This window comes from Meleagris gallopavo, chromosome 2, assembly GCF_000146605.3.
Source record: "Meleagris gallopavo isolate NT-WF06-2002-E0010 breed Aviagen turkey brand Nicholas breeding stock chromosome 2, Turkey_5.1, whole genome shotgun sequence".
In the NCBI taxonomy this organism is placed as follows: Eukaryota; Metazoa; Chordata; class Aves; order Galliformes; family Phasianidae; genus Meleagris; species Meleagris gallopavo.
Window position 1 is genome coordinate 37,325,286 of NC_015012.2, and position 10,072 is coordinate 37,335,357.

The 10,072-nt window shown below is 47.2% G+C and overlaps 1 long non-coding RNA gene across 1 annotated transcript in view; it reads left to right on the top strand.

Annotated features, from left to right (window-relative positions):
* Positions 1-3,494: 3,494 nt before the first annotated feature.
* LOC104909687 overlaps positions 3,495-10,072 on the top strand; it is an 8,649-nt gene continuing 2,071 nt past the window's right edge. Inside the window, exon 1 of the long non-coding RNA XR_004158871.1 lies at positions 3,495-4,906. This is a non-coding gene — a long non-coding RNA (uncharacterized LOC104909687). The remainder of the gene's footprint in view (positions 4,907-10,072) is intronic.

Here is a 10,072-nt window from a genome sequence, read left to right on the forward strand (position 1 = left end):
TCTTGCTTATTCTAAAGTGAGCAAAACCAGCGGAGCCCTTTGTTTAAGAATAGAGGCTCCTTGGTCATCAAACATTTCATCTCTTCATGAGTTGAAGAGAGGGTAACATTGTTTTAATGTTCTGTACCGGCCTGTTTCATGAGGCTGTTATAACAAGACCATTCATTCACACCAAGCGTATTCTTTTTGAAAACTAGAGGCAATTACTTGGTCATTAAAAGCATTGCATTACAGCAGAGAACACTTTTTTTGTCAGCATCAGAGAATGGAAATTCTCCAAGGTGAGAGGTTAGTTAGTTCAGGCACACTGCTCGTGGATCCATCAGGAATGCTGCAGAGACTGCATGCGACTGAAGAACTATGGGGTGAGTGAGGATGGAGATTGTCTGCCGAAGCACTGCAGTGGGAATGCCTCTGCAAGTGCATGCTGAACCCATTGAGAAGGTGTGGAGGCTGAAGGAGCTAGCATGCAAGCTGAGAGCTGCGCTGATGGTGGGCTGAGGGAAAAGAGTTAATATCAGACCAGGCAACAGTGTGTGCCTGTGTGGGGAGGATGAATGCAAGGAGTCATGTCTTCTGGGGAGCTGTCAAGTAAGAAGTTACGAGGCCAGACATTGTCTTCAGAACCATTGTTGCTCTGGACAGGGCCCAGCTGGTGGGGAATAAAGAATAGGGTGGGGAGCAGAAGCAGCATCGTGCCGTGGTGGCTACTGGCAAAAGGGAAGCAGGAATGCAAGGCAGTGCCTGTCAGATGTGTGAGGTTGTGGCCTGGTGATGGTGAGCATCCCAGGGGAGCTTCATGCCATGTGGCTGCTCAAGCAGTTATGGGCTAAAAGGGTGGACACTGATGTCCTCTGGTTTCAGTGCCAGAGGTTAAGGTAGGGGGTTACTTTGTAAGGAAGCGGCAGTTACTCGGTCAAATCAACTCTGGCTGCTGTGGAAAGGTTGCCCTGAGTGTGGGCTGGGAGGGTTGCCATTTTCATCTTCCTGTAAGTGGATTTTCTTGTAAGTACCCAAAATACCAACCCAGCATCCAGGCTGTTCTCTGAAGCTGACTCCCTCTGGAAAACCTGAACGATGAGGTCAATGTTCTTTTTGCATCTGCCAGGAGTTAACACAAGAGCAAATAGTACTGAAACAGCTTTTATTTTGAAGAGCTCTTTTCCCAAAACTCGCTTTAAATTTTATCTGACAAAAGAGATATAGAAGGAAGTGGTGAATTGTCTTGCAAAGGTGCCAGCCGCACTAGGCATTGTATGCAGGCTGGAATTCAACCATTTTATTACCCACAATGTTCACCTCAAAATTTTCTTGGGGGCAAGAACAAACTTAGCAGCATTCACAGTTAGGATACCAACATCATGGGAAATAAATTGGTGTGGGGTTGCTGCTGACAGGATGCAGGCTGGTGATCCTGTAGGCTGCAAGGTTCGTGGTTTGTGACCCTGTGAGCTGCACTATTGGTAAGCAGCAAAGCAGTGCCCTGGAGTGGTTTTGGGGTCCAGTTAAGGACTGGAAGAGCTTTCCCTGACATATGGTGTAAATCTGAGGCTATACTCAGTGGAGGTTACTCAAGATTTCATCGTTCTTCTCCTCTAAGCAAGCCAAATTACTGCTTAGATAATGACATAGTAATTCAGGATCCCTGGATTCCTTTCCTGGATACTCCCCTGCACATTTCTTTTCTCAAGGTGCTGGTGTTGGTGTCCGCTATGACAAATTGTCATGCTGACTCTGTAGCTGACGTGCTTTGACTGCTGAATGCCATGCCTGGCTGGGAGTCCTTCACCCAGCCTTGGCGCCGTGTATCCGGGCTCTCCTGTCTGACTTGTGAGACTTCATTAATCCCCATGGAGCCCTTGGGAACTCATAGAGAATTGCAACATGCCATCATTAGTACACAAAGAAACATTTTATCCCATATTATTACCAATAGCCCATTTTATTTTCCACTCCCATTTTGCTTGTGTATCACTCAATGGAGCAACTGGAAGGCTCTTCTTCCCCCAGTGAACACCCAGCCCTTCACAGCATGTGGCCTTGCTTGGGCTCACTGTGCTTCAGGGCGTACGGGGGTCTGTGCAGCACCCTGTGCACACGTGTACACCCGCAAAAGCATGCTCGGGGTGAGTTCCAGGTTAGCCATTAGATTTCCCCTGCTGTTACTCTACTGTACATATTCCTGGTAGATTAGAGCAGATTTTTTTTTTATACGCTCTTCTATAAAAAGTGTGCTGTATTGATTGCAGCAGAGTGAGCTGCTGTGGTTGATATCCGAGTGCTAACCCAGATAGGGATTAGCATTACATCAGACATCAGGCGAGGGAACCTGGCGAGCTGCCAGCCTGTAAAAATGGAAGGCATTTGCGTCACTGTTCCCTTGGTAATGCTTCTTGGAGCCATGTCAGCTGTCCCCCGAGGTTGTTTCCTTAATATGTCAACAGACATTCCTGAATCTTTAATGCTGAATAGCTCTTTTTCCTCTTCCAAAAACACTTAGGTGACAGAGTAGCTAGTGTCTCCCACTGCCTGGTACATTAAAAAATTATCTGTCTCTGTAGACTGGGCTTAATATCTCTTGGGGGAGGACCACAGAATTTATGGTCGGTTCTGGGGGAAGCAAAAAGCCCATCTGCAGTGCAATTGCTGTTTGTGTGCTCTGGGAAAGCGGCAGCCCTGCTCGAAACCACTCCTTTTTTTGCCTCCAAAGCATCCCACTGGAGCAAATGGAAGCGTCTGTGTTAGATTACTTGTTGGAATTTGCTAACATTTGGGGTAAACCATCTGACCTTGCTTTAGGAATGCAAGTTAAATACAATAACTTCAGGTTAATGCCTGAAAGCTCCAGGACTGTGTGTGCAGTGACCTCTAGCTTCCGGAAGCCATTTGTTAGTGCCAATTGTGAGAAATACTTGGAGGTTTTCTACAATGACATTTTCACCTTTCTGCTTCTCCATGCAGCCAGCTGCTATTTCTGCCTGAGGAATCTAAATGTGAGCAACGTACAGTTTACCAAATTTGAACGTGTGCCCTTTCAGCTAAAAGTAAACATCCCCTATCTCAAAGACCTTTTGTTCTTAGGTGACAATTTCAAGTTTGCCTCGCAGTTGCTGTAGTAATTAATCACAGCAGTGTAATTTAATACTTTGCGAAGAGCAAGAGGAGACGTCATTCTGAGAAATCACTTTGTGAGTAACTCAGTTTTGGTCAAGGAGTGTTACTCAGCACTCCTGAGAATGTATCACTGTCATTTCACCAACCCTGGCCACAACAGTCAGATCAGAGAGAAGTGCTGCCAGTTAAAGCCCCACTCTGCCAAGGCACTGCAAGCACTGTTACATTGCACTCTTCATCCAGCACTGAAGGACTTCCATTTTTTTTTGCTTGAGGAATTTGATCCCAGAGGTGGAATTCACCTCCTATGTAGCACCCCACAGAGAGCTCTTTCCTTGGGCTGCAGAAGGCATCAGCACTCCTGAAGCTCCAGCAGCAGGGAGGGGGGGAATGGGGTGGGATGGAGTGGGAGGTGTGCGGGGTCCCAGTAGAGCCAAGAGGTCTCTGCAGTTGCATCAGAGCTGAGGGGCAGGAAAAGGGTTTCTGAGCAACCCAGTGTAGCAACCTAAATTAGCAGTGCCGGCCTTCAGGCAGTGAGCCGAGCTCTCATGTCCGCCCATGTACGTACATTTGTGAGGGGACCGAGGCTCCTGCCTGAGCCATGTGCCTGCCTGTGCGTAGGGTTCCACCTGGCAGAGCTCCAGCTGGCAGGACTGGCTTTGCCCTAGATAGACCAGGGACTGGTGACTCAGTTCTGCCTTATCTGGGGGAGTGTGAGGCCCTCACCACTGGCTGAGGAGAGAGGGAGACACCCAGTGGAGCAGCCTTGTCCCCCACAGCCTTGGGGTGCTTGCTGAAGGGCCCCTGAGCCTTGCATGGCAACAGACACAGCTCAGCCACTTGGTCCAAATTCCAGCTTCCCTGGTCCCTGCTGCTCCTCAGAGCCAGAGCCAGACACGGCTGAGCGCCTGTGCTATGCTTGTCCTTGTGCTGGGAGGGAGGTGGAAAAAATGTAGCAAACGGGGGTAATCCAAAACTGGGACAGGGTCATGTGCTGGAGGCAGGTGGAGAATGTTGGCTTCCAGACCCAGGGGCATTTGGCTGTGTGTTACCCGCCTGGAAAGAGAGAGGAGTGAGCCCCCAGCTGAGCAGCTGGACTTGATGCTGTGAACACAGGTGCCCGAGGCAGGGCTGTACCTATCTGGAGCTGCTTTTGCCTCTGGGCTGAAGAGGCCAGTGTGGGAAGGAGGCTGCAGAGCTATGGCTGCCTTAGTGAGGAGGGGGAGCCCCACAGCAGGGCCAGTGGCATGGGGAGGGCAAAGGGGAAGGGAGGTGGTTCTTTCTCTGAGGGGCATCTTGCTTTCAGGATCACCTCCTTCCCTCATTTTCTCTGCTGCAGACCCTAGGTATCTCACCCAGAGAGAGGAGCCCCAGATCTTCCCTCATAGCCTGGGTTCTTCGCTATTGTCAGCCCCATGGCTCCTCTCTGTCTGCTGCTATCATGCACTTCTATATTTAACACAAGATTTCTGTCTGTGGCAGAGGGCATTTTCTGAGGTAAAGTTAAATACATGGCAAAACCTTCAGAAGCGGAGGCTTGAAAACGTAATTGCTCTAACCTGATTGCCTGTGTTATTATTCAAATAGATAGCTGAATGAAGGTCAGTTTTTGAATAGGTTTGAATTTTGATGGTGCTGTGAATGAACTGTCTCCTAGTCCCAGAAAGCTGCAAGATGAGGTCTTTTGTACTGCAGAGAAAGGCTTTGAAGAATCCCAGTGATGTCTGAGTCCCTGAAACTTCTACCACACAAGCGTACAGCTTGCAGTCACTGAGGATTACAGCCATGGAAGGTGGGTGCTGGTTTGCTCCTGGGCTGTGCTTCCCCTGCGTCCCCCCTGTCCCTGGTGGCAGGTGGACACCTGTGCTCTCAGAAAAGGCAGGAACCTCACCACCAAGCTCAGCCAACGCAGGAGCGGGCCTCACAGCACACAGCAATCTATGGATCTATCTGTGTGAGCTGCATTTTTTATGTTCTCTTTCCATATGTGGGTCAGAATAACAGAGAAAGGCTTCAGGAGCTATGCTGACCAGGTTTTAAGACTGACTGTTGGAAGAAAGCCTTCCTTAGAAGTTGGCACCAATTTGTCAAATCATGTTTTTTTTCTGATCTAAGCATGCCAGCTCAGCTGGAGCAGTTTTGAACAAGGGTTGTCTGAAAAAAGCTCACTGAAACCGGTTGTTGGAGGACAATATTCCTGCCCCTATTTGTACTGCAGCAATATTTCATTAAATTAGCACTGAATGCAGCTCTGGCAAGCTAATGTACATCCATACCAATTTGCTCAACTGTCTGCAGGTACTCCCCTTGGGACCGCTCTCCATGGTGACTTGGTCTTAGTCATTGTTTTCCCATGACTCTGTGCTTTTGAAGCCAAATGCTTGATATTCCAGGCAGGTGACATACGGTGCAACTTTCTGCTGCTGCAAGCAGAGAAAGTCAGATGCAGCCCACGGAAATAGTGAGTTACGAAGGTTTGGTTTTCTGATGGTTCGCACAGGTCCTCAGGCTGAAATCTGAAAGGCAGCTGCCTCAGCTTCACCCATCTCCTTCTCTCATGGAAAATAAAGGGGCTGCAGACAGGTAACTTGCTTACCAGAGCCTCAGTGCTGGGCATGTTGCCTTTTGTTTTCAGAGTATAGTTTGAAACAAGTCATCTCCAGGTGAGTCAACTCCTGAGTTTGCAGAAGGGTAACAGATGCCAGAGTGGTACAGGTGAGCTATGCCAGGCCTGGGAAGAAGGGTATTGTTTGTCCTTTTGTGATGCCAGAGGAATTTAGGAATTGAGCCTGGTTTGGGGTTGGATGCTCAGCCAAGCACTCACATTAAAAACGGCTCCTATGCTACTAGTGTTTGTCCATGCAAAGCAGAAATTCAGTGTCCAGCTGTTTCTCCTAACAGAGGAAAGAAGTCTGGTTCCCTTCAGCCAGTCAGCTCAGTTAGGAGTAAAGTGCAGGGGAAATTCCACGAATGTCACGGAACGTGGATTAAAATGTTGTGTACAGAGACTCATTTGAGATTCCAGATGTTTTGAATTACCTTCGTAAAAATAAAATGAACTTTTAATATTTCATCAACATTACAAAGATCCATTTTGTTTGTTTTTAACCAGGAGTCATGTTTGTCCTGGATGTTTTATTAGTCTGTACTAGCAGATAGCAACAGTGCTATGATTTCCACTGTCGTGCTCAGAAATCCAGCTTGTCCTCCTGTGCCCTGACTTAAGAAATCTCTTTCTGGATACTTGGGCCAGAAAAGGAGCAAGTGAATGTTCCCTTGCGTAGCTGCAGAATGTGGGTATAGTGGATGCTTGGAAGACCAAAGGGTAGATAGCCATGCCTGATGGAAACACTAGCTATTTCTGGCTAGTACGTGCCTCATGTGAGAAGTGCTGTATTTTTGGACGCCTCTGAGGGCAAGTGAGTATTCTTGCAGGCATGGATGGGAGCAGGACGCAAGGAGATTTCTGAACTTTGAGAACTACAAAGGACGTCTACTGAAAATACCTTGATTGGTCAAGGAAGCCTTGTGTCAGGGAGGTGTCATGAGGAGTGCTGTTGTAGCTAGGGAGTGTATCACAAGCAAGATAATGATTCTAATTTGTTCCACTGAACAACCACAGTATGTGCCAAGTGTCACATTCATGAAGCGAGCTGATCCTCAGTGAAATCTTACAACCAACTTGCCTGCAATAAATATAAGTAGCACATAGCTATCTACAAAATTAGATCAATAGGGATACCATATGAGTGTAAGTCAGGGTTGGACTTCAGGAGAACTCACAGGCTGCTGGCAGCAATGGGTTGAAATGGGTGTGTGCGGTAGGGAGAAAGGCCATAAATCATGGCTGTCCTGGTGTAGCATGGGTAGAGTTTTGCTGCAGTGAAGCACTATGCCAACAGGCAGTGTACCTCTGCCACTGCCCTGCATTCTGCGCATCAGCATTCTGCTGTTGGGAACATGCCAGGAATCAGCCCTACCAGTTACTGCCTGCACGGACCACTGCTGGGGTGAATTCAGTTCTCCAGATGGATGCTTCCTTTTCCTTTTTTTTTCTTTTTTTCTTGTGTTATGTGAAATATTCAAAAGCTGCTGGCAATTGATCATTCTTCTATTTTGGTCCCTGGTGTTACAAGTGCCAATAGGAAAGAGGGTGGCTTCTCCCACATAATTAGTGTTTTCTTTGTCAATAATGGTAATTCTTACTGTGCATATTCTTCCTATCTTATCCTTCCTTCCTGGGGTTTCCTTCAATAGTTGTACATAGCCTAGTCATTTCTCTCTTTAATTCCTGCAGATTCTTCCAGCAAAGTCTGGTGTTCAGATATGTATGCTGGCTTTGGGTGTTAGGCTGTGGGTGAGTGACAGGCAGTGCGGCAGCTGCTCCTGCAGAGGATATTACCTGGTGCTTTTTCCCAGAAGGTGCAGAATAAGACTTATCTGACCAAACGTAGAAGTCTGTATCTGAGTATTCATCTTGGTTCCCTTTTTAGTCAATGGAGAAAAATAAGCACTTCTGGAGTGTGATTCATCTTAGTCTAAAGGAGATGTATAAAGCAATCGGATGATTCACATCCTAGACATGCCTATTTCTCTTCATTGAATATGAAGGGTGACTGGCTCAGATGCAGATCTCCAAAGCAGGGTGAGACAAATCCCACTCAAAGAATCGTGTTTGAAATGTCAGCCCAGGAAAATATGCTGGAATAGTGTCCTTCCAGCTAGGCAGTAAGGAGAGAGTACCTCATGTACCTTCTGCAGCTTTTCTCTACCCTTGCCATTATAAGAAGCATGTGCATTGGAGAATGCATGCCAGAAGGTGCTTTTTTGGTTTTGATTTTTAATCCTCATTTTGCTGACCTCAGGCAAGGAGATGAGGAGATTGCAGCAGGTTTGTAACATGGAGGGGATAAGAGATGGTCTGTCGGTTTGACCCACTCAGGAAGTGTGCTGTGGAGGTGGAAGTGTGGTCAGTACTATGTGAAAAGAGGATGTTTATGCCTGATATTGCCATGTTGCACGTCTCTTTCACCTCGCAGACCAGGTCAGAGAGTGTTAAATTCCAGCCAGGCTTAGGCAGCCTCCAGACTTTGTTCAGAATGGCAGAGTGGTTTTAGCTGAGATGGGGAGTTTAAATTCCCCAGATGCTGTATTTTATTTTGTACTTCGGAATGAACAATGGTGATGCCATCCTCTGTGCTGATTTCCCTCTGTCCTTTCTCATGGAGCTATTAAGCCCTGACCGTGCTGAGTCAGGCAGTTCTTGGCTGCCCCAATAAATCCTCATGTTGACAGTGGTAACCTATTGCACTAAGCACAACAGGAATAACTAGGCCTGAAGTCAAGTTAGAGCAGGGACAGGCTTTAGAGACATAAACAGACTCCTCTATTTGTTTTTGCCCAGTAACATCCAATGGATACGTGCATTTTGGAGAGTTTTCTCCAAGTGGGAATTTCCATCTGGCCCCAGCATTTTCAAGAGGGCAATCAAGCCAGGGCCCTGCTGCTACTGTATGGGAAACATGATGGCTCATCAGTTCCTCCTCTTGGATGGATGCCATTACGGCTGCTCACTAGTGCTGGATGGAGGGCAGCATCCTGCCAAGGTGATCCCTGCACAGGGAAGGGCAAGCGGAAAGGAGACAGTGTCAGCCTAGATGTGCAGTGTGATGGAAGGGACAGCAATGTAACCAGATGAGCCTTGAAGGGAGTGTGATCTCTGTGACACAGTTGCTCTTGTTTCAGAGAGGGGTGAGGGGATGGGATGTTTCCTGCAGTCAAGACATCAAATAACTGAAGGGGAAAAAAAAAAAAAGGTGCATGAAAGCAAGACATTCTGAGATGCGCTTTTATGAGTCTTTGTAATATTACACTTCCAAGGCTGCCAGACATCAGTGGCAGATCCCTCATTTGCTTTCAAATATGCTGACTGTCAGAGCTTGATGCCAGGCTCTGTGCTGGCTCAAGTAAGAAATGATGATTTTAGAGGTCTTACACAGTTTAACTCTGTAGTGAGTCCATTTAATTGTGTGCAGGCCTCTGCTGGTGTATTTTGTCAATTATTATATGAAGCCAGGATGTTGGAATGGGGCATTTATAAGCAACTGGAAATAAAATACTTGCATTTCACAATGGGATCTGCTGCTCAGCAGCTGAGTACTGTACTGGAGACCTGCAGTGTGAAGGGCTTGAGGGGTTAACAGGACTCTGAGCACAAGGCCAGGAGTGTGGTTACACAAAGGATCAGAGCAGTGGCTCTTGCCCCAGCACCAAGTCCCCAGGAAGCCAATAGCTGGAATACTGGAAAAACTGGGCCTCTCCCCTCTCTTTCTCAATCAATCCTCTGTAGCAATCACAGTGAAGGATTGGCATGTGGCTCTGAACTGCTGGCCTAAGCTGCTGCACCAGTGCCCTGCAGAGGGGCTTCAGTGGTGTCGCAAGGCCTGTACCTCTCCCCTGAATAGCCTGCAACTCTGCCGATCCACATCACTTACGGGGCATGGAAGAAAGAGCCAAAATTGTGGCACATCTTCCATCTTGTGTGTGCCACTAGTGCTACAAGAACTTTACTCCTTCTGCCCCACTCAGACAGTTCTTCAGGAAAATGGCTCAAAAACATTTCAGAGTTTAGATGCTTCTGACCTTCGCAAAGACCTGCTATTGCTTTGCTGAGAGTGTTCATTTTTAAATCTTCCCCTCTGACTAGGTAGGCCTGATGCAGATGACAACAGTGTCATGGAGACTGGAGTTGTGCAATTAGTAAAGTGCATGTGATTAACATAGTGTGGTATAAGGGAACCCTCAAAGGTTTCCATTAGTCCAGATCAGGGAGTTCCTCATTGCCCCCTCACTCAGAACAAAGTGAGAAATCAGAAATGGAAAAATCCTCCCACATGTAAAACCAAACTGTAAGAAGCAAATCAGATTTGCAAAGTTCAGTCCAGTTCTTTAAATAAAT